This window comes from Rhinolophus sinicus, linkage group LG01 (assembly GCF_036562045.2).
Source record: "Rhinolophus sinicus isolate RSC01 linkage group LG01, ASM3656204v1, whole genome shotgun sequence".
NCBI lineage: Eukaryota > Metazoa > Chordata > Mammalia > Chiroptera > Rhinolophidae > Rhinolophus > Rhinolophus sinicus.
Window position 1 is genome coordinate 110,784,078 of NC_133751.1, and position 24,784 is coordinate 110,808,861.

The following is a 24,784-nucleotide window of genomic DNA, read 5'->3' on the forward strand; positions in this document are numbered from 1 at the left end:
AGTTCTCCTTCCATCACCATCTATTCGATCTCCATTACCCTCATCTCCCACCCCCCACCCCCCACCCCCCTTACCCTCTGGTAACCACTAAACTATTGTCTGTGTCTATGAGATTCTGTTTCTCATTTGTTTGTCTTGTTCTTTAGTTCTTTTTGGTTTATATACCACATATCAGTGAAATCACATGGTTCTCTGCTTTTTCTGTCTGACTTATTTCGCTCAGCATTACTCTCTCAAGATCCATCCATGTTGTCACAAATGTTCCTATATCATCTTTTCTTACCGCCGAATAGTATTCCATGGTGTATATATACCATAATTCTTTATCCATTCATCTATCGAAGGACATTTTGGTTGTTTCCATGTCTTGGCCACTGTAAACAAAGCTGCAATGAACATTGGAGCACATGTGTCTTTATCTCTAAATGTTTTCAGATTTTTTGGGTAGATACCCAGGAGAGGGATTGCTGGGTCATATGGCAATTCTATTCATAATTTTTTGAGGAACATCCACACCGCCTTCCATAACGGCTGCACCAGTCTGCATTCCCACCAACAGTGTATGAGGGTTCCTTTTTCTCCACAGCCTCTCCAACATTTGTTACTATTTGTCTTGTTGATGATCGCCATTCTGACTGGGGTGAGGTGATAGCTCATTGTGGTTTTGATTTGCATTTCTCTGATGATTAGTGATGTTGAGCATTTTTTCATATGTCTATTTGCCATTTGTATGTCCTCTTTGGAGAAATGTCTCTTCAAGTCCTCTGCCCATTTTTCAATTGGGTTGTTTGTTTTTTTGTTGTTGAGTTGCATGACTTCCTTGTATATTCTGGACACTAGCCCATATCGGAGGCACTGTTTGCAAAAATCTTCTCCCATTCAGTTGGTGGCCTCTTTATTTTGTCAATGGTTTCTTTTGCTGTGCAGAAGCTTTTAAGTTTCATATAGTCCCCTTCGTTTATTTTAGCTTTTACTTCCATTGCCTTTGGAGTCAAATTCATAAAATGCTCTTTGAACCCAAGGTCCATAAGTTTAGTACCTATGTTTTCTTCTATGCAGTTTATTGTGTCAGGTCTTATGCTTAAGTCTTTGATCCATTTTGAATTAACTTTGGTACATGGTGTCAAATAGCAGTCCAGTTTCATTCTTTTGCACGTGGCTATCCAATTCTCCCAGCACCATTTATTGAAGAGGCTGTCTTTGCTCCATTGTATGTTTTTAGCTTCTTTGTCAAAAATTATCTGTCCATATTTATGTGGTTTTATTTCTGGGTTCTCAATTCTATTCCATTGGTCTATGTGTCTGTTTTTCTGCCAATACCATGCTGTTTTGATTATTGTAGCCCTGTAGTACAAGCCAAAGTCAGGAAGTGTGATACCTCCATTATTGTTCTTTTTTCTTAAGATTGCTTTGGCTATTTGGGGTCTTTTGTGGTTCCAAACAAATCTGATGATTTTTTGTTCTATTTCTTTAAAATATGCCATTGGGATTTTGATGGGGATTGCATTGAATCTGTATATTGCTTCGGGTAATATGGCCATTTTAACTATGTTACTTTCAACCCTCTAAATATGTCACTGTATTGTTCTGGCTTGTATAGTTTCTGATAAAAAGTCTTCTGTAATTCTAATCTTTTTCTCTGTATGTAGTTTTCCCCCTACTCTGTGGCTGACCTCAGGATTTTTTCTTTATTTTTGGTTTTCAGCAGTTCAAGTATAACATGTTTAAATATTTTTAGGGGTGGGTAGGTTTATTTATTATGTTTGGTTTTCTTTTAGAATTAATTAATTTTGGAGAATTTTTTTTTTTTAAAGATTTTATCGGGGAAGGGGAACAGGACTTTATTGGGGAACAGTGTGTACTTCCAGGCATTTTTTCCAAGTCAAGTTGCTGTCCTTTCAATCTCAGTTGTGGAGGGTGCTGTTCAGCTTCAAGTTGTTGTTCTTTCAGTCTTAGTTGTGGAGGGCACAGCTCAGCTCCAGGTCCAGTTGCCATTGCTAGTTGCAGGGGGCACAGCCCACTATCCCTTGCGGGAGTCGAGAAATTGAACTGGCAACCTTGTGGTTGAGAGCCCGCGCTCCCACCAACTGAGCCATCCGTGAGACAGCTCAGCTCAAGGTGCCATATTCAATCTTAGTTGCAGGGGGCGGAGCCCACCAACCCTTGCGGGACTCGAGGAGTTGAACCAGCAACCTTGTGGTTGAGAGCCCACTGGACCATGTGGGAATCGAACCGGTAGCCTTCGGAGTTAGGAGCATGGAGCTCTAACTGCCTGAGCCACCTGGCCAGCCCTAATTTTGGAGAATTCTTGATCATTATTTTTAAAAATATGTTTTCTGCCCTGTTCCTCTCTCTTCTCCTTCTGGGATTCCAAATGCATGTATGTTAGATTGTTTGATATTATCCTATGGTTTTTGGATGCTCTCTCTCTCTCTCTCTCTCTCTCTCTCTCTCTTTATCGTTTTCACTATTTTTCCTTCTTGTGCTTTAGTCTGCATAATTTATATTGACTTATCTTCAAGTTTACTGATTATTTCCTCAGCTGCATTGATTTTTTGTTGAACTAATTGAAGCATTTTTCAACTCTTTTATCATGTTTTTAATTTTTAGTATTCCCATTTGCTTTTTTCTTACAGTTTTTATGCTGTTGTAATTCCCCATCTGAATACATGCTCTCAATCTTTTCCACTTGAGGTTTTAATATACTAATTATGATTATTTAAAATTTCCTTATGGTATTTTTGATATTTGTGTCATATTGAAATATGATCATGTTGATATGTTTTTCTTTTTTCCCCCACCTCCGTTGCTTATCTGTGGATCTTGTACTTTTTATTTGAAAGGTGACATCTTTTATAGGACAGTGGAGACTGATGTAACTAATGTTAATGCCTGGAAATGGATATGCTCTCCTCTTTTTTTTTTTTTTTTTTGAGTTTTTAGTATGAAGCTTTGTTTCAATCTGGTTATAGAGCTATGTTTGGGTTTCCTTATGGTTGTGGTCACTCTCAGTGTAATATTGACTTCAAATTCTTCTGCCATTATCTTGTTTATAGAGGGGGTTGTCACATTAGTTTACAATCACCCTTTAGCAATTCATTGAACATTTTTAACGGTGTCCATTGTCTGTTGCAAATAAAACAGTGCTTGTGGCTTATCTCTCCTTGGAGGAGTTTGCTTTTTCTTTGATTTTGGGTTTGTTGTTTGGTCTGTATTCGCCGATTTCATTTATTCAAGAAAAGTTGTGGTTTCACAAATTATTCATATTTTTTTGTTTGTAAGGTGTGAACAATTTATACCCCAATCAGAAGCTTTAAATCTCATAAAGTTAATTTTGAATCTTTGATCTCTCATTTATATCCTGCTCAATCGCATTTAAATTATATAACCTCTATGAGCCACCGTTTTCCAGTCTCATAAAGGTAAATAGAAATATTTATATTGTAAGTTTGTTGTTTAGGATTAAGTTTTAAAAAGGTATAGCTGTAGCACCTTCCATGAAACAATAAATTTTTATTCTCCTCTGCTTTCTAACCCCTAGTGAAATGAATTAAGGATGTTATACAAATGGAGATTATTTTAAATAACATTTCTGTTAACTCATTATTACAAATAATGTAGCCTAATTTGTCTGACATCATCAAAGAATGAACATCATTCTTATGCATTTGGGGAGAATTTTCAGAGGACTGAACTCTGCCCTTGGTGTTGGAAGTAAAATTGTTGTTCTTGTGGCCCAGCCCCATCTGATTCCCTCTGCAGTGTCTCCTGAAAACTGTCCTTTACCAGTGGACACACTGTCTACTGAGACAGCTCTTCCCTTTCAAGCAGCTCTCAGGGGTCATAGGGGCTTCTCTCTTTGGGCTGAGGCTGCTTCCTCTGGCTCCCACTCTTTGGTTCTCACTCTAGGTCTTGGGACAGAACATGCTAATCTGAATCCCTATTACCAGTGTATCCTTCATGTATGTGAAACTAGCTCTTACATCCTCTCTGAGTCTTCTTGCTTTCAAATGAAACTTCTATTGTGTTTTGACTTTTCTTCATGTGACAGGATGTCCTGGCCCACAGTCACATGCCACCACATGTCCTCTGCTCAAGTCCCTCTAACAGGTGGGATTCCCAGATGAGGGCTGACCCATGCTCTCTATCAAGACCACAGCAGCCCAGGTTTGTGCTAACCTTTGTGGAATCAAAATTTCTGCTGACTTCTTTAAGAAAAGCATGAAGTATCAAACATACTGCTGCTAAACTGTATCTCTCCCAGTTTTACTCATGCAGTTAGATTTTAGCCCCACGGACATTTGATGTTTATCCCTTATAGACTGCTGTCCTAGCTAGATTTAGCCTGTTTCTCTAGCATATCACAGTTATTTTGGGTTTCCGTTCTGTCTTCTACCATATGCTCTCCTTCTGTGGATCTGATGAGCTGTGCTGACACATCCACGCTCTAACAAATCTCAGACTTAGAGGTCCTGCAGAGACAGCCTGGATTTCTTCAACCACTCACTGGACTGTCCCCTCAAGGCTTCAGGAAAGCCTGCCCTGTCCCAAGTTCTTTGCTAGCCCTCCAGGCCCATGGAAATAAGCAGTACTTTTGGTTCTTCCACCTGCCAATTTACTCACCTTGTGTTCCTCTCTAATGCTCCCATGGGTTTTCCTATCAATGTCAGCTCCTATTCAGCAGCTCCTAGCATATCCTTTCTTTGTTTTCTCCTCAGGTTATCAGTGGTGGAAGGACTTGTCAAAGGGGATTTGTCACTTAGACTTTCTCTGAGATCTCTTCATGGCTCTCTTGATCAGTCCAGCTGACTTTCAGTCCATTCCAATTCATCCATCTTCCAGTGTTCCAAGTTCTAGTCCTGTGACTCCTCTCTCTTATGTGTAGCTGCCACCCTCTTCCTTTAATCTTTACATACCCCCAACACCAGCTCCAGCTCATCCCTTATATATTTCTTGAAAGCAGTTTCGGGTGACTTCATACAAGTCTTCAATGACTCAGTGGCTAAGAGAACAAGGTAAAGGCTGGGGCTTGGAGACACTTGCCAGAAACCTCCCCTGGCCATATTTATGAGTGATCCATTAAAAAGGGTGACTCTGAGTAGTTCTCCTGACTCATTTAGGCTTTCCTTCTACCCCTTCACTCCTGACATCATTTTCCTGGCATGGCAGAAGTGAAATAAGAACTGGGGAATTCTTCTTTCCTCATTTCAGTCATCAATTTTATGTCATCTTCCCAAGACTTTCTTGAACTTCTTGCTGCTAATGTTACTTTCCCAGTACCTACTGTTGTAGTTTAGACATTTGAACCTGTTTCATTTATCCCTGTCTTGGGTTCTCTTTCTCCCTTTCCTGGTCTTAGGACCATTCCTTGTATCTCAGAATGATAGAATAAAATTGGAAGCAGTATGCATTAAAGTTGGAATTTTCTGAATAGGGATAGAGAACTAAGATCAGTTTCTTACAAAAAAAAGGCTACTGCATATAAATTTATTTTACAAGTTGGTAAGGAGATAAATGGGACAGGAAGTGGTTCTGAGTTTGCTGAGGCCCAGAGAAGGTAGAGCAGGGGAAGGCTAGGGGAAGGAGAAGACCCAAAGTGAAATTTCTTGGCCTGCCATTCAATGTCACTCTGTTTGGTCCCTTCTTCCTGGCTTCCCCGTGCTCCTTCCCCTTAAAGTGTACATGTATCTGAAACTAGAATACCCTCTTTTCAGCTTACTTAGGAGATGTGACAGGTAGAAGCTACAATAGTACAATTTAAAGCAATTAAAAAATTATTGAGTACCAACTATGTGTCAGGCCCTTGCAAAGTTCTGAGGGTTGAGATGAGTAACACAGTCCCTGTCTCAGGAAGCTTTGGGTCCTGTGGGGAAATAGGCAAATAGACACCCTGCAATTATGCAGTATGGCCAGTGCCTTGATAGGGGGTGGACCCAGTGCAGAGGGAGCAGGAGGGGGTCAGCGTGGAGGGGCTAGGAATTCGGTCATGTACAGTCGGCAAGTCTGGTATCAGATCATTGCGCCAGGCAGGAAGGGGAGCATCCTATGGGATACTTGCATCAACCTGTAGACCATTCTCCAGGGATGTATGTCTCCCTGGGACCAGCTTTGGTCTTCCCATCTCCCACTCAAACACATGCTTCCTGCTCCTTTCAGTTGGAGATTCAGCAGTCTCAAATCTTGCCTTCTGGTAGTCTGGCAATACTGAGGGCAGGAGGGAATGGGGGACTTCACACTGCTGGCAGAGTGAAAGCTGGCATGCTCTCTGGCAATGCCCATAAGGAGGAAGATGCTTGTAGCCCAGGCATCCCACAACAGGTCTCTGCTCTGGAGAAACAGCAGTCACGGGCACCAGGCAGGCAGCACAGCACAGAGCTATTCTCTGCAGCATCTTTGCGAGAGAGAAGCCTCACACATCAACAATAAACAGGCAGATAAATGGGGAAGCACACATAGTAGAATGCTGTAGAGAAGTTAAAATAGATTCACACTTAACAACCTTGCTAAATCTTATAATCATCATGTGGGGAAAAGGAGATGTTCCAGAAAGACATAGGCAGTATGAGACCAGTTATACAGATGAAAACCCAGCAAAATGATACATTAAAATTTTCTGATTGAATAAATATCTAGCAAAGACATGAAAACATGATGATGACAAGCAGCAAGTTCCTGAAAGCGATTACTGTTGGGGAGGGAGAAAGGGAGTGAGATTGAGGAGAACCTACAGGAGACTTCAGGTATGTCTGTAATGTCTCATTTCTTAAAGTTCAAAGGAAATCTCTATTTACACACATCACTAGCGACTGACCTTTCTCTCCCCTCCCCTTTATGGTTGAATTTCTCAAAAGAATAGTCTAGAATTTCTGTCTCTGTGTTCTCAAATTTCACGCATTCCTCAACCTGTTTTCATCTGAGGTCTGGTCCCCAGAAGACACAGAAAGAGCTATTGACAAGACACGTGATGGCCTCCAAGTCATGAAATCTGGCAGGCAACAACAATATGGTGTGTGGTGGTGGTGGTATGTGTGTAGACACACACACACAGACACACACACACAAACACACACTGAATGTGTCATCTGATTTTAGCAAATCTTACCATTTTTCCTCACTTGCTTCAGATTTTCTTCTAAAATCCTCCATCTCCCTCTCCTTCTGCCCTATCTAATCTGTTTCCTTCTGCAAGCTTCTGGGTCTGGCATTTTCCTGCCTCTCTGATGCTGAGGGCCCAGTGGTAGGCTGCACAGTGGCACAGCCACCCTGAGATGCAGGGGAATCCAGGCCCTACCACAAACCAGCCTTGTTTTCTGGACAGGTTCTAAAACGCCCATGCCTCAGTGTTTTCATCTCGGGTTAATTGGGGGCTAAATGGCCTGAAACATGGAAAACTCTTGAACAGAGCAGACCACAGAGGTGCGTCTCCATCACGGCCTGCCAAGGGTCTGTGTACTCTTCCTTGGCCTACAGTAGCGATGTCTGGGAGTCCATACATCCATGCTCCCTCCTCCAGTATTTCCCACACTGAGGGCAGAGAAAGGCTGCAAAACTCAAAATTGCCTAGGTCACTGCATTGGCTTGATACACTTTAGGCTTAGCTCCACGGTTTTCAGAATGAAGAGCCAGCTGGCCAGGTCCCCAAGACCCATGTGGCCTGATCCTGCCTACTTTGTCCACACCACCCTGCACTCATCTGCTGTTTTTCAGCAAAACTGCCCCCCTGCAGGGCCTTTGGACCTGCTGTTCTCCTGGCCTCAAAGTCTTTATTGGCCCCTCAGCCTGTAGCCTTCTCAGTGCTCATCTTTCTCCCAGGCTCCAGCCCTTTTAGACCCACCAGTAGTTGATTTATTCAATAGTAATTTATTGAGCACCTGCTGCATGTTGGGGACTGTGGGACACAGCAGGGAACCCGGAGCCCAGTTTCCATGTCCAGAGAGTGCCCAGTACCTGGGAAACAGTACCAAGCTGACTGCTGAGGGCCCACGGAAGGGAGATGCACACGTCACGGGCTTTGCAGAGGGAGTGCTGACGCATCGGGGCACCTGGAAGCCTTCTCCAAAAATCTGGAGAATGTGTCCTCACTACCTAGAAAAGGAAGTGAAAAGAGAAGTCCAGGCACAGGGAACAACGTGTTCAAAGATACTGAAGCAGGAAAGAACATGACACTTTTGAAGAGCTAGCAGTTTAAAGGGCAAATCGGGGAGAGGAGGGACTGGGGATGAATGAAGAAGTGCTGTAGGCAGTGGCCGTGAGGGAACGGAGCAGCCTCCCAGCCTCAGACAGAGGGGTGCACACTGAAGGTGGGCAGGGAGAAAGGGGGCTGCTTGCCCACAGGAGAGGGCCCCTCCTATTTCCCCACCCACATGAGAGAAATGGAAGGACAACTTGCCTGAGTACACAAGTTGGGCTTCAATTAAAGGATGCAGTGCAGGCAAGGAGTTACCCCTAAAGTACCCTCCCCATCCCTCCTTATCACAGCATAAGCACCCCCTCTTCCGGGAAGCCCTCCTGGACTGCTGGGACCCACAATGTTCTCTTTTTCCCCAGCCATTCCCTGGACCTCTGTCTGTGCCCAAACCAGGCAGAGTCAGGCTCATTTCTGTGGGTTGAATGTTTCTACTTTAGAGACAGACAAGAACAAGTTAAACAGCTTCTGTTTCTCCTTTACACAGGGCAGAGTAGCTGGGAAGGTGCCGGCAGGCAGAGGAAAGGGTGCTTCTGCTCTGAACTCTGGTGGTGTGCCCACAAGCTTAACCCAGGCCTGCCTTGCCTGAGGGGCTCAGGGAAATGCCCATTGGGACCAGTGCTTCCTTCTCCTTCCAGGACTGTGCAGATTATACTAATCAGGGTTCTCCAGAGAGAGTGTGTATCTTCTCCAAGAAGATATGTGTAGAGATCTATTCTAGGAATTGGCTCATGAGGTTATGGCAGCCAGGAAATCTCACAATCTGCTGTATGTAAGCTGGAGACCCACCAGAAAACCGGTGGTGTAATTCAATCTGAATCTGAAGGAGTGAGAACAGGACGGCTGATGGTATAAGTCCCGATCTGAGTCCAAAAGCCCAAGAATCGGAAGTGCTGATGTCCGAGGGCAGGAGAAAATGAAAGAGCAAATTCTGCCTTCTTCCACCTTTTCCTTCTATTCAAATCCCCATGGATTGGATGATGCCCACCCACATTGGGGAGGGCCATCTGACAACTCAGTTCTCCAGTTCAAATCCTAATGTCTTCTGGAAACATCTTCACAGATACACACAGAGATGTCTTACCAGCAGCCTAGCCCAAGTTGTCATATAAAATTAACCATCTCACAGATGGTGGTCTTGGGGGTGCAGACAATGGGGAGAGTTGCCCCAATTTCTCCAGTCTCTGGATAGGTTACTTACCTCCCTAATGAAAAAAAAAAAAAATGTCTGGGCGGAGGAGGTGGCCAGCATGTATTGGATAGAAAGGGTGTTTAAAGGGCTGGGATGCCAGAGGACACTTCACAGTTACCTGGGACAGCCCTGCGAGCTGGACACCCAGACACCTCTCTTGATTCCTGAGGTTTGCCCTTCTTTCTCTCTACCTGGCCCCTCCCTTCCAGGTATGGTTATGGGTTATGAATCTCAGCTGCCCATGAAGATCCTGGGGAGCTTGGCAAATGGATGTGTAGGCCCCACCCTCAGGGCTGCAGATGCAGCTGGTCTGGGTGGGGCCCTGGCATTTTATGCAGGTATTTTATACAAGCATCCTGGAAGTTCAGGTGTTCTGTCAGAACTAGAACCACCTCCCGAAGACTTAGCACCTTCAGAAACTGGTGGTGTTTGTTTGTATCACTGATGTCTGGATTGGATGGCTATCACGTCTTCACAACGTGGGCTTCTGAATGACAATGATGACCTTCCTCCTTCTCCTTTTTCTCTTCCTCCGTCTTCCGTCCATTTATGGAGAGACAATTATTAAAATCCTTGCCTGTGGTAGACACTGATTAAGACCCTTGGGATGGGGCTGTGAATAAAACAGTGCAGCTGCTGGTGGGATGAGAGTAACACAAAGAAATAAATGAAGAAATGTGAAGTATGTCAGGTGGGCATTGGTGCTGTAAGAAAAATAGAGAGGGAACATACAGTCCTGAGGATGAAGCTGTTTTGGGTTAGTTGGGCAAGAAAGGTCCCTCTGATCAAAAGGCATTAAATAGAGACCTGGGCACTGTGAGAGAAATCCACATTGTCACCTGGGGCAGGAGCACTTCTGGCCGAGGGAACAGCCTGTGCAAAGGTTCTGAGGTGCGAGCATGCCTGGCGGCAGCAACAGCTATTACATTTTCCTCTACTTCTCTTTCCATTGCTTCTCCTGCTCCGTCTGCTTCTTGGGCTTTCAGCCTCCTTTTCCTCTTTTTCAGTCATCATCATCATCATCATCATCATCATCCTCACCATCATTGTCTTCACCAAAACACTTCTGAGCCCACGCAGCCCCAGATCCCTATTGATAAAAGCATATGTCTCGGTGGGCTTCTTCCTGGTGGTGAACTTCCTATGCCAGGTCGGCAAGCCCACACCCAGCGCTGCTTCGTGCCTCTGTGCTTTGCTCTCGCTTTCCACCATGTCTTGGAATGTCTTCCTGTCATTTTTCCATCTGGAAAACTGCTGTTCATTCTTTAAAACCTTGCTTAGGCATCTCGTCTGAAGCCTTTCAGACACTGCATTGAATACCTCTACATTCAGAATCTCATGGGGTTCTTCCCAAAATATAGTGTGGGAGATATTTTTATTAAAATTATTCCTATTTGAGAAAAAAGACCTCTCTGGGACTCCAACAGTCTAGATGAGACTCAAGTCTACACCGTCAGGAAGTGACCGTGCTGGAACCAGCGTCTGCTGTGTGCTGCTCCCAGAAGCCCGATGCCGAGCTACTCCGGGAGCAGCTCACGCTGGCAGTCCTGGCTCCTCCCTGAACTGTCTTGCCTTTCAAGTCCACTCATGAATCCCTCCTCACCCTTCAGAGCTCAGCTTGAACGCCACCTACGTCACAGGAGCTTCCTGCTCACTCTTACTGGAAATGAACCTTTCCTTCTCCCAGCTCTTCCCATGCCCTAAGGTCTCTATCCTTTCCTGCTGCTCCCTATCTCACCTCGCAGGCTGGGTGTAACTTCTTGAGGGCAGGGACCATGGTTGACAGTCTCTCTCTCTCCAATAGCAGGCTGTGGCCAGAAGAGGCCTCCCTATGTGTTTACCAGGTCAGCACAGGCTGTTGCAGGGAGAGCCCAAGGCATGGAACATGCAGCCCTGGCCACACCTGGGCTGTGGGATACTGCCTGTGCTCTGTACTTCAGGTGCCTTTGTCTGCCAGCAACAGAAAATTCCCAAATCAGCTCCACTGAAGGAAAAGAGGTCCCTGTGTCCTGGGGGCGAGGAGAACCTGGAGGCAGGACAATTTCCCTGGAAGGGTGGGCCAACTTTGCCGGAGGGCTCTCTGGGCTAGTGGGACATGCATGCATTCGTCCACTCACTTGTTCAGCAGCAGTTCCCTGAGCACAACTCCTCCCAGTGCCAAGAGCTGGGGTCAAGGTGAATCAGCCACAGGCCCTGCCCTCAAAGAGCTCCCCAACCAGTAGGGACACAGACACATAAACAGACATAGAGACTCAATGTGACTGTGCTGAGATGGGGCTGGGAAAGAGCGTCAGGGGAGCCCGAGTGAGCACAGAAGCTCTTCTGGACAGGAATACTGAAATGACACCTACAGGAGGAATGTTGTTGGCTGAGCATGGGGAGAGGTGGAGGTGGAGAAGTACAACCACCCAATGGTCAGAGCTATCCCGGCAAGTTCGAGGTGGCAGAGGAGGCTCAGCATGGTTAGAGTGTAGACTGTGCACCAGTGAGGCAACGGGGCCAGGTTATGCAGCAGCTTGTTTACAGCTGCAAATAATGAGCACTTACTATGTGCCAAGTGCTGGGATGTGTATATGTACCTGTCTATCTATTATCTCATTTAATCCTCATAAACCCCCATGAGGGGGATACTCCTGATAACCCCAGTTTAGAGTTGAGGGGTTTAAGGGGCAGTGAGGCCAAGGAACTTGGCTAAGGACACAGAGGATTTCCACCTGGGCAGTCAGCTCCAGGGAGAAGACGTTGTGCATGCTTTGTGCTGCCCATAGCCTGCGGGGTTTCTGTTGCCACGTCAAGGGGCTGGGCTTTCTCTGAGGACCCTGTGGTGTGACTGATCTGCTCTGAGCAGGGGATGAACAAGGGTAGATGTTCAGTTTTGTGGGTCACCCGGGCTGCAGTGTTAAGAATGGATTCCAGGGTCTGGTAAAGCATCCTGGGAGAGATGACCACACTGGGACTGGTGGGCAGCAGGAGATGCTGATATGGGAGATGTAGAAGAGACAGGGAAACTCCAGGTTTCTGGGCAGGTCTGCCGATTGGGATCACTGCAGGACGCCCAGATGGAGCAGCCAAGCAGGCAGGTGGAGGCCCCAGCATGAGGACTGGAGAAGCAGATGAAGGAGTCCAGGACTCACTGTGAAGGTGACTGTGGGCATGGGGAGCATGCGGCCATGATTGCTGGGGATGAGAACAACGGGCGAGGCTCAGGGCCGCCTGCCTTGTGCCTGAAGGGTGTTTGCGGAGAAAAACACTCCGTAAATTAATTAATCCCCAAACAACGCCATTCATCCATCCATCCATGCACCCTTTCCCCAAGTTGAGCATTAAGAATTGCTTGTTTATTCTGAGGAACAGTTTCCTTCTCTGTAACTAACACTTGTTTTCCTTTACCCTTTGGCCACTAGAAAACTCAGGTGACCTGAAATCTATGTAACTTTACTAACAATTGTCACCCCAATAAACTTTAATTTAAAAAAAAATAATAATAATTAAAAAAGAAAAGAAAACTCAAAATCAACATAATTGTGTAGTTAGTTATGCTCTATCAACATAGCTGAATTTCAATTCTACTTTCCCTGGCTGTTACATCTGTGTGTGCGCGCGTGTGTGTGTGTGTGTGCGTGTGTGTGTGTGTAAATTCATAATTTAAAAATCTAAATGTTACAACCAAAACATCCTTTGATAGATCATTGGACAAAGAATGTGGTGTGTGTGTGTGTGTGTGTGTGTGTGTGTATATGTATTTATATACACACAATGGAATGTTACTCTCCCATGAGATGAAATACTGCCATTTGCAACAATATGAATGGATCTTGAGATTATCATGGTAAGTGAAATAAGTCAGACAGAAAAAAATCGAGAACCATATGACTTCACTCATATGTGGAATATAAAACTGAAAGCAACAAGGAAACAAGAAAAAAAATAAAGAAACAAAAACTCATAGACACAGACAACAGTTTACTGGTTATCAGAGAGTAAGGGGGTGGTAGAAAAGGGTAAAGGAGGTCAAGAGGTCAACTATATGGTGCTGGAAGTAGAACTGTCTCTGGGTGGTGAGCACACAATGTGATATATAGATGATGTAATACAGAATTGTACACTTGAAACCTATGTAATTTTGTTCACCATTGTCACCCCAATAAATTTTAATAATAAAAAAATGGTAAATAATAATAAAGGACTCTTTCAGTGAGATATTTTAAAAATCTAAATGTACCATTTTAGAGTGTACATTTTATTTAATTTAATGTTTAATGAGGAAGATTTTACAGTCATAAACTTACATATTTTAGAGATTCTTCATTTGGAATGGTCATGACTTGGGCCAGGTATTAAGCAACATGCTAATTTTTAGAAATTAAACTTTAGAATTTAATCCAGAGAGAGAGAGAAGGGTGAGGGGAAGAAGGAAAATAGAAAACAACAACAAGTTGATGGACATAATGACTGGGTGCCAAAATAGAGGATTACAAATGTCACAGAGCTGTTGGTATGAATCTCACATATGCACAAGTGTATTACTATTAACAGTAATCATAGTTATAATTAAAATAACAATGAAGATATTTACAAAATATCACCCTAGATTTAAAATGTGTCCTAGGTTTATATGTCTTTCCAAGTTAACATAGTCATTTCACACTTATTCTCTTGTACGCTTCCGTTTACTCAGGGTGTCTGTATCTCTTTGTTACAATGATCCCAAATCACTTTTGGAAGAGAAAGGTGGTAAATTCTGCTCAGGTATGGGATTAGGAAGCAGTATTAGATGGTTCATTAGGTTCCAATCTGAGTGACTTTGGACAAATTACTTAACTTCTTTGCCCTCTGTCTTTTGTGGGCATGACTTACTGTGCCAGTACAAGGTTGTTGGGCTCGTGAAATGATAGAAGAATGACGTGGCTTGTAAATTCATTCAACGACTATTTCCTGGGTACCTTCACTGTGTTCAGGGGCTGCACTGGGCTCTGGGGGTGCCCACTAGCACTCAGTGAGTCCATTTCTCGTCTGTGAAATACTCTAATATCCTTTACACTCAGTGACCTCTTGGATCTGGGTTTCTCAAAAGTTTCCTGGGGTGCTGGTTAAAAGGCAGAGTTACAGAATGAGAACGTCTAGAGGTGGGCTCAGGACCTCACATGAAAAAGTGAGTTCTCCAGGTGGTCTCAGCCACTCTAGGGACCGAGATGCTGCTCTTGGTCATGTGCATCTCCAGAGGGAGCCTGAAGAAGGGCTGGAGCCAGGAAACATATTATGCCTCACACCCCCTAGTCAGTAAGAGGTTAGGACAGGATTTTTATAAACAAGTCTTGTGGGCAAAGGTGCTGCTACTGGTTCTGTTAACATGTTCCCAAGCCCTGAGGAATCTAAGATGGAGAAGAAGACACAATCATGTCCTTAAGGATTCGGTCCATGGGAATGACTTACAAGGAGGCAGCCAGGGGTTGGACTAGTGGGGAACTTATGGAGGAAGCTCAGGCAGGGCTTTGGGATGTGTCACCCACATGGGTCACCTTTTGAAACAAAGGCTGTGGCATTTCTGGTTCTGGATAATAGATACACTTCTCCCCAACTCTCTTGCTAAGTACAGCTAAAAATCCTGAACATTACATGTAAAACAAACATAAGGAGTATCTTGGTGTAGAATTAACCCATGGTCATTCACAGAATGTAAAAATAATTTATGAGACTCTACAAGAATAAGCAAAGATGTATTGAAAGTCAAAAAGAGACAGTTGTGGCAAAGGGAAGTTTTTTCAGGACAGAGCCCGATAAGGACAGCTGCCCCAACTAGAAGGAGTGATGGGATTTTATATTTTTCTAAGCAGGATGTAGGGTGCTTGTCAGCTTGGGGAGGCAGTTGCCATTACAATTGCCTTTTCCTGGGAACTGTCCTGTTCCCATCTATGATGGATGTCAGCTTGTAGGCGGTTGCTGTTGTGATTGGGAACTGTTCTGTTCCCATCTATGATGGGTGATTGTTAGTCGGGGATTACTGTTGTGATTGGGAACTATTTTGTTTCCACCTATGATGAATGTAAGGTGCTTTTCAGCCTGCAGGTACAGTGTTGGCCAGGGGAGTCAGAGTCAAGCTGTTAATGTTTAAGCTCACTCCTGCCAGCTCACAAGCCCAATCCTGTGAACTCTTTACTTGTCTCATCAAGAAGGCTGTAAAGATGGATAGAACAAGGAAAACTGGTAAGAGTCCTTGAGGAACAAAATTGTGGTGAGTTTTGTTTTGTTTTTTTTCTTCATATATCCCAGATTGATGACTGGGTGCTGGAGAAGCCAGTGACCATAAATGCCAAGGGACACAGACACCAAAAAAAAAAAAAAAAGAAAGAAAAAGAAAAACCTATAAACCCTAGTGTCTTTAGGTAAAGGACCAGAACAGAGCACTCCTACCAAGACAAAAAAGTTTTATCCAATAACCCACCATCCTAGCGAAATGGCACAGAAAAAACTTCATTCTCCCCACACTCCCAGCAGAGACCATGTGGAGAGCCTCTATCTGCACACAGCAGCCACAAGACACCTTCCTTTTGGTTGCCCATTCCTGTGATATCAGTACAGACAGTAGGGACCTGTACTTTCACCTCCACACACTGAGAGATTCCCATTCCACCACAGGCACAATGTCAGAGGAGACCTGTTAAAACAGAGCAATTAATAACTTCCAGAGTCTCATAGAAAAATACGCAATGTCCAAGATACAATTGAAAAATACTTTTCATACCAAGAATTAGAAACGTCTCAGTTTGAATGAGAAAAGACAATTCAAGGGTACAAACACTGAGATGACACAGGTGTTGGAACTATTGGACAATAATTTTCTAAGCAGCTATTATAAAATCCTTTGACAAGCAACCGCAAACATGCTTGAAACTAATAAAAATAGAATGTCTCAGAAAAAAAATAGTAGAAATGAAGAATGAAACAGACATTTGAAACTGAAAAATAGAATAACTTTCCATGTCTTGGCCACAGTAAACAAATAAATTTAATAAAATAAAATTAAAAAAAAATAAAGACAATGACATATAAATTTGATCAAAAAAAGAAAAATAGAATAACTGTAGATGGGCTAAACAGCAGAATAGAATCTACAAAGGAAACAATCAGTAACTAAAGATAGAATAATAGAAATTGCCCAACCTGAACAACAGAGAAAAAAAGTAGACTGAAAAAAAATTAACAGACCATAAAGGACATGTCGGACTTCAGCAAATGATCAAACATTTATGTCATCAGAGTTTCAAGAAGAAAGAAGAAAGACAACAGGGCTGAAAAAGTATTTGAAGAAATAATAGCTGAACAGTCTCCAAATTCAGCAAAAGACATAAACCTAGAGATTCAAGTTGAGCAAACCTCAACCAGGATTATGATGGTTAAAATTTTATGTGTCAGCTTGGGCTGGGATGCTGCAGAGAGTTGGTAATATATTATTTCTGGGTGTGTCTTTGAGAGTGTTTCTAGAAGAAAGTAGCATCATCACTCCTGGTTTTTGGGCTTTCAGACTCAAATTGGGATTTATACCATGGTTCCTATGTTTCTCAGGCCTTTGGGTCTGTACTGGAACTATATAACCATTTTTTTCTGGGCCTCTAGCTTGCAGGTGACCGATGTGGGGACTTCTTAGCATCCAAAATTACATGAGCCAATATCTCATAATACATATCTTTGTATGCATCTATATTTATATATACTTTTCATTCTATTTCCCTGTAGAACCATGACTAATACAAGGATGAACCCCAATAATATGTTATAATCAAACTTTTGAAAATTAAAAACAAAGAAATAATCTTTAAAGCAGCAAGAGAGAAGTGACACCTTATTTTTAGGGGAAAAGCCTTTAGAATGATGGTAGATTTCTCATCAGAAGCCATGAAGATCAGAAGGAAGTGGCACAACATCTTTAAAGTGCTGAAACAGAAAAGAACTGTCAATCCAAAATTCTATATCCAGTGAAAACGACCTTCAGGAATGAAGGGGAAATCAAAACATTCTCAGATAAAGGAAAAGGAAAACAAAAAATTTGTCACCAGCAAACCTACCCTAAAAGGATGGCTAAAAGGAGTCATTTAAACAGAATAAAATAATATAAACAAGAATCTAGAATATCATAAAGAAAGAATAACCAGGAGTAAAAATATAGGTCAATACAATGGACTTTTTTCAAAATCACTTTTCCGTTTCTAAATTATGTTTGATGATTGAAGCAAAATTAAAATACTCTCTGATAAAATCCTCAAACTATGTAGAGGAAGTATTTAGGACAATTATATTACAAATGGGTTAAAGTAAAAGGATTTAAATGGAGTAAAATGTCTACATCAATTTGGAATTGGTAAACTATTGATACTAGTAAACTGTGACAAGTTATGTATGTATAAGTTAACATCAGGGCAACCAATTAAATATTTATCCAAACATACACACTCAAAATACTACACAGATACATCAAGATGAAATTTTAAAGAAGGCACAGTAGTCCACAAGAAGGCAAATCAAAAGAAACAGAGTAATAAAGTAAAAAGAAAAGAAACAGAAAATAAAAATTAAAATGCTAGACTTAAGCCCTAACATATAACAACTACATTAAATATAGATGATCAAATATATCAATTAAGAGACAGATATTGGCAGAGTAGATTTAAAAATGGCCCAAATACATGCTACCAGAAATTCACTTTAAATATATTGATATTGGTAGACTGAAAATAAAAAACGAAAAAATATATATCATGCAAACATTAATTAAAAGGAAGTATGAATGACTATATTAATATTAGATTAAGTCAAATTCAGAGCAAATAAAATTATCAGCTATAGAGAAGGACATTATGTAATGATAAAAAGGTCAATGCACCAAGATGATATAGCATATTAGCAAACTGGATTCAATAATACATTGAAAAGATTATACACCATGACCAAGTGGAATTTATCTCCGGGATGCAAATACGGTTCAAAATTTGTATATCAATTAATATGCTACATGACATCAACAAAATGAAGGATAAACATTATATGATCGTCTCAAAACATGCAGAAAAAGCATTCAACAAAATTAACATCTTTTTATGATAAAAACTTTCACTAAAGTGGGTATAGAAGGAACATACTTCAACATTAATTAAGGCTATATATAAAAAACCTACAGCTAATCTTATAGTCAATTGTGGGAAACTAAATGCTTTTCCTCCAAGATCAGGAACAAGACAAGCATGCCCACTATCACCACTTCTATGCAACATAGTATTGGAAGTCTTAGCCACCACAATCAGACAAAGAAAAGAAATAAAAGGCATCCAAATTGGTAAGGAAGAAGTAAAATTGTCACAGATGACATGATACTATGCATAGAAAACCCTGAAAATGCCACCACAAAACTATTAGAACTAATAAATGAATTCAGTAAAGGTGCAGGATGCAAAATCAATATACAGAAATCTATTGTGTTTCTATACACCAAAAGTGAATGACCAGGAGAAGACGTTATAAAAACAATCCCATTTACAATTGCATCAGAAAGGCATAAAATATCTAGGAATAAATGTAACCAAAGAGTGAAAAGGCCGTACTCTGAAAACTATAAGACACTGAAGACGATAAAATACATAGAAAGACATATCATGTTCATGGATTGGAAGGATTAATATTGTTAAAATGTTTTTACTACTTAAAGAAATATGCAGATTCAATGCAGTCTCTATGAAAATACCAATGGCATTCTTCTTAGAACTAGAACAAATCCTAAAATTTATATGAAAGCACAAAACCCCCCAAGAACCAAAGAAACCTTAAGAAAGAACGAAGTGGGAGATATAATGCACCCAAACAATACTACAAAGCTACAGTAATGACAACAATATGGTAGTGGAATAAAAACAGATATGTAGATCAATGGAATAGAATACAGAGCCCAGAACTAAATCTTTGTTCGTATAGTCAGTTAATCTACAACAAAGGAGGTAAGGAGATGCAATTAGGTAAAGACATTCTCCTTAATAAGTGATGTTGGAAAAACTGGACGGATGCATGTAGTAAAATGAAACTGTACTACTCTCTTATACCACATACATAAGTAAACTCAAAATGGATTAAAGACTTAAATGTAAAACCTGAAACTTTTAAAAGAAAACATAGGCAATAAACTCTTTGACATCACTCTTAGAGTATCTTTTTGGCTATATCTCCTTGGGCAAGGGCAACAAAAGCAAAAATAAAAAAATAGGACTACATCAAATTAAAAATTTCTGCACAGTGAAGGAAACCATCAACAAAAGGAAAAGACAACCTACTGAATGGGAGAAGATATTTGTAAATTTTACATTTAATAAGGGGTGAATATCCAAAATATATAAGAAACTCATATAGCTGGTCACCAGGAAACAAATAATCCAATTAAAAATGGACAGAAAACATGAATAGAGATTTCACCAAAAAAGACATATGGATGTCCAAAAGACAGATGATAAGATGAACTTTCCCTTTCCCTCAGCCCCTGGCAACTGCTAATCTACTTTCTATCTCTATGAATTGGCCTTTTCTGAACATTTCACATAAATGAACGCATATATGTGATCTTTCGTGTCTGGTTTCTCTCACTTAACATAATGTGTTTTTTTTAAAATTGTATTAGTTTCAGGTGCACAAGACAAAGCAATACTTAGACATTTATCATTTATATCCCGCACACTGTGTGAACTCCCCTCCCCCCATCCACTAGGGCTTTCTTTTTGGGTTGATGAAAATGTTCCTTATTAGATTGTAATCATTGTTGCTCAACTCTGAAATACTAAAAACTGTTGAATTATATACTTTAAATGGATGAATGTATGGTGTGAATGATATCTCAATAAAGCTGTTAAAAATCACACACACAAAAAGATGACCAACTTCACTAATCATCAGGGAAATCAAAACCACAATGAGACACCACATCACACGTGTCAGAATGGCTGTCATCAAAAAACCAACAAATAGTGCTCGCATCGGCAGCACACACACTAAAATTGGAACGCTACAGAGAAGATTAGCATGGCCCCTGTGCAAGGATGACACGCAAAAAAAACAACAAATAGCAAACGCTGGTGAGAGTGTGGAGAAAGGGAACTCCTATGTGCTGTTGGTGGGATTGTAGATTGGTGCAGCCACTATGGAAAACAGTATGGAGATTCCTCAAAAAATTCAAAATAAAGCTGCCATATGACCCAGCAATACCGCTTCTTGGTACTTAACCAAAGAAAACAAAAATACTAATTTCAAAAGATATATGCACCCCTGTGTTTATTGCAACATTGTTTACAATAGGCAAGATATTGAAGCAACCTACGTGTTCATAGATAGATGAATGAATAAAGTAGATGTGGTGTATATACAGTGGAATATAACTCAGCAATAAAAGGGAATGAAATCTTACCATTTGTGACAACATGGATGGACCTAGAGGATATTACGCTAAGTCAGATAAGTCAGACAGAAAAAGACAAATACCATATGATCTCACTTATATGTGAAATCTAAAAAACAAAACAAAACAAAAAATCCAGGGACAGAACTAAACAGAAACAGTCCCATAGATAAACAGAACAAGCTGATGATTGCCAAAGGGGAGGAGGGTGGAGGAATGCATATGAAAAAAACAGATAATTCACTTTTTAAAGTAGGGCACTCCAGGCTTTCTTTACCTCCCAATTTTTCCCTGTGAACTGATAGTGATTTAGTTTTTTGTTTTTTAAATTCCATTAATGTGAAACCTTGTAGGGACACAGCTAAGCCAAATGAGATACATCCATACCATTACATGATCTTGATATTGCCAGGAAAGTGCTACAAATGTTGCCCCTAATTTTCTCTTCCAAATTATTTTCTGAGGAGGTACTTTTTGTATCAAATTGTAGCAAGAACATCATTCAAAATCATTCAATTATCAGATTGGAAGAAGTTAATTTTGGCTGTGCTGGGAGCTCCCACCAACAAATACAATCTTTTCTCAGCACTGGACAAGTTTCTTTCCATAGTGTTTTAAAACTTGAAGGGTCTCTGGGAATCAACAGTTAAGGATCTGACCACAATCCAGTAACAATGGGGCAGGGGACAGAATGCTAATGACACCATGGAACTTAGAGGCCAGTGAAGGAAGAGAGTGTTCAAGTTGCTGGCCTCCCTAGGCTGGCCTTAGCTATTCCTGGCAAGCCATTCTAGTCACCGTCCTGAATGAGGATTAATAGTGTGCTTTTCTGACCAGACTGGCAGTGATGGAGTATGAAGTCACTGACAAGAATAGGCAGACAGCAGCAAGGAGGAGGGCATGAGAATCTAAAAAAAAAAAAAAGGAGATATAGTAATTCTAAATGTGTATGTATCAACAACAGAACTGAAAATATATGATGCAAAAATTATAGAACTGAGAAGAGAAATAGACAAATTCTGGATACTTCAACAGTCTTCTCTCAACAATTAGTAGAATATCTAGACAGAGAATCAGTAAGTACATAGGAGATTTTGGCAACAACATCAACCAATAGCATTGAATTGACATTTACCGAATATTTCTTCTAATAACAGCAGAATACAGATTCTCTTCAAGTGCTCATGAAATAATAAGATATCCTGGGCCATAAACTAAACTTTAACACATTTCTAAGAATCGTCATCATACAGACTATGTTATCTGACCATATTGGATTTAAACTAGAAATTAATAACAGAAAGATAACAGGAAAACATCTAAACACTTGGAAATGAAACAACACACTTCTAAATACAGCATGGGTCAAAGGCAAATGTTAATTATGTGTTAGTTTTTGTACCTTCCATCTTCTATGCACCCAACACTTTCTTACTGTCTGCCTACAACCTGTTTGTGTTATTAAAGTGGATACAACACCAAAATCTGAGAGGTGTAATGCAGTGCAGTGGAAGCTTACTTGCTCAGACCTGTCACATACTGTGGTCAGAGCGCTCTGCTCTGGGCAGGCATTTGGAGACCCAGATTCTTCCTGTCCTGTGACATGGTCCTTAGGGACCTGGCACCCTGTCCATTCAGTCCCAAGTGGCTTTCTTTGGAGCCCAAGGGCAAAATCTGTAATAATAATTCAAATTCTTGTTTCACAACTTTGATTTTAAGCTTAATCTTGTGCATTATGAGGAATAAATTAACCACCCTAAGGAGATAGACATCAGGAGGTCTGGCATCTCACTCCCCTTTTCTTCTGGATGCTTAGCACAGACCTGGCTCGGCAGTTACATAGTGGTTAACTTTATGTGTCAACTTTGCTGGGCTAAGGTACCCAGATATTTGGTCCAACGCGCCAAATGTTGTCAGTGGGTGTTTTTTAGATGAGATTAACATTTAAATGAGTAGATTTTGAATAAAGCAGATCACCTTCCATATTGTGGGTGGGCTTCATCCAATCAGTTGAAGGCCTTCTGGAAAAGAAGACTGACATTCCTCGGGTAAGAAGGTATTGTTCCAGCGCACTGGCTTTGGACTTGAGCTGCAACATCAACTTTTCCCTCGGTCTCCATCATGCTAGCCCACCTTATCAGATTTTGGACTTGCCAGCCTCCACCTTACTGTGAGCCAATTACCCATCCCCCTCCACCACCTTCTATTAATTCAGTTTCTCTTGAGCTCCCTGATTACTACCGTGTGGGAACTAGGATACTGGGCCCAAACCCGTTTCACAAGGTCACATCTACACTTTTACATACTCCCATAGCTGATCCATGCCCACATGACCCAATACGGATAGAGAACAGCACAGGGACAGGATCCCTCTTCTCTATGACATTGGCCATAAAGCATGAGACTGTCCATGTATGGCCTGATAACCTTTATTTTATAACTGCTCTGTGTGGCCCCAGTAGTGTGTGTCCTGGCCCTTTGGAATGAGTTATGAATGCATGGCTGATAATGACAGTGTATCAGCATCTAATGTGTGCTGACCACTTTTATGTGTGTTCTTTCATTTCATCATCACAACTGTCCAGCAAGGTAAGTCTCTTACTCATCATTTCTCAAAGTAGCAAATAGTCTTAAAGAAGCTTCTCAAAGATTGCATAGCTATCCCATGGTGTGCTCAAGACAGTGAGGTACTGGTGAAAGAAGAAGTATATTAGTTAATGAAACAGAATAGAGAGCCCCAAAATAGACCCACAGAAATACAGTTGACTTATTTTTACAAAGTCACAAAGGCAATTCAGTAGAGAGAGGATAGTCTTTTCAACAAATAGCATTAAAATGAATAACTGTCCATATGCAAAACAAAAAAAAAAGAAAGAAAGAAAAGAAAAAAAGAAACTACTCACAGATCTTACACTTACACAGAAATTTATTAAAAATGGATTATAGATATAAATATAAATGAAAAGCTATAAAAACTTTTAGAAGAAAACACAGGTGAGACTCAATATGACCTTGGGTTTAGTAATGAGTTCTTAGATAAAACATCTAAAACATGATACATAGGAAAAAAAAAGAAACAATAAGAAAACAAACAACCCAATTAATAAATAGAATATCTGAGCAGACACCTCATAAAGAAGATATATAGGTGGGAAGTAAGTGTATAAAGATGCTCAAAATCATTTGTCATTAGGGAAATGCACATTAAAACAATGAGATATCACTGCATAGCTATTAGAATAGCTAAAATCCAAAAATTAATGATACCAATTGCTGGTGGAGATGTAGGGCCACAGGGACTCTCATTTTGCGGCTTGTGGGAATGCAAAATGGCACAACCACTTTGGAAAACGTTAGTCAGTTTCTTACAAAGCTACACATGATCTTATGATGAGATCCAATAATCACACTCTCATCTATTTACCAACTGACTTGAAACCTTACGTACATGCAAAGCCTTCATGTGCATGTGTATGACAGCTTTATTCATAATGTCCAGGAACTTGAAGAAAGTGAAAGATCTTTTAGTAAATGAATTGATAAACACCCATATAACAGAATATTATTCATCACTGTGAAAGGAATGAGCTATCAAGCCAAGCAAAGCATGAGTAAATCTTAAATACATTTTACTAAGTGAAAGAAGTCAATCTGAAAATATTACATTCTCTGTTTCTGTTTATATAACATTCTGGAAAAGGCAAAACTATATAGACATTAAACAGATAGGAGGTTGCCAGGAGTTCAGCAGAGGTGAGAAAGAAGGTCAAATAGGTGAAGCACGGAATTTTTCAGGGTGGTAAATTCTGTATAATGTAATGGTGGATACATGACACTATGTATTTATGAAAAATCATAGAACTTTACAACATGAAGAGTAAACCATAATGATTGCAAATTTTAAAAAAAATTTTTAGGAGGCAGTGCACAGGATGGAAAACAGACTATGAGAAAAAAATCCAATTGTAATACAAATGTATGA

The 24,784-nt window shown here is 40.9% G+C and overlaps 1 non-coding gene across 1 annotated transcript; it reads left to right on the plus strand.

Annotated features, from left to right (window-relative positions):
• Positions 1 to 20,374: 20,374 nt before the first annotated feature.
• On the plus strand, positions 20,375 to 20,482 carry LOC141568185 (U6 spliceosomal RNA). The gene has a single exon (XR_012491232.1). It is a non-coding gene; the product is annotated as a U6 spliceosomal RNA (small nuclear RNA).
• Positions 20,483 to 24,784: the final 4,302 nt, after the last annotated feature.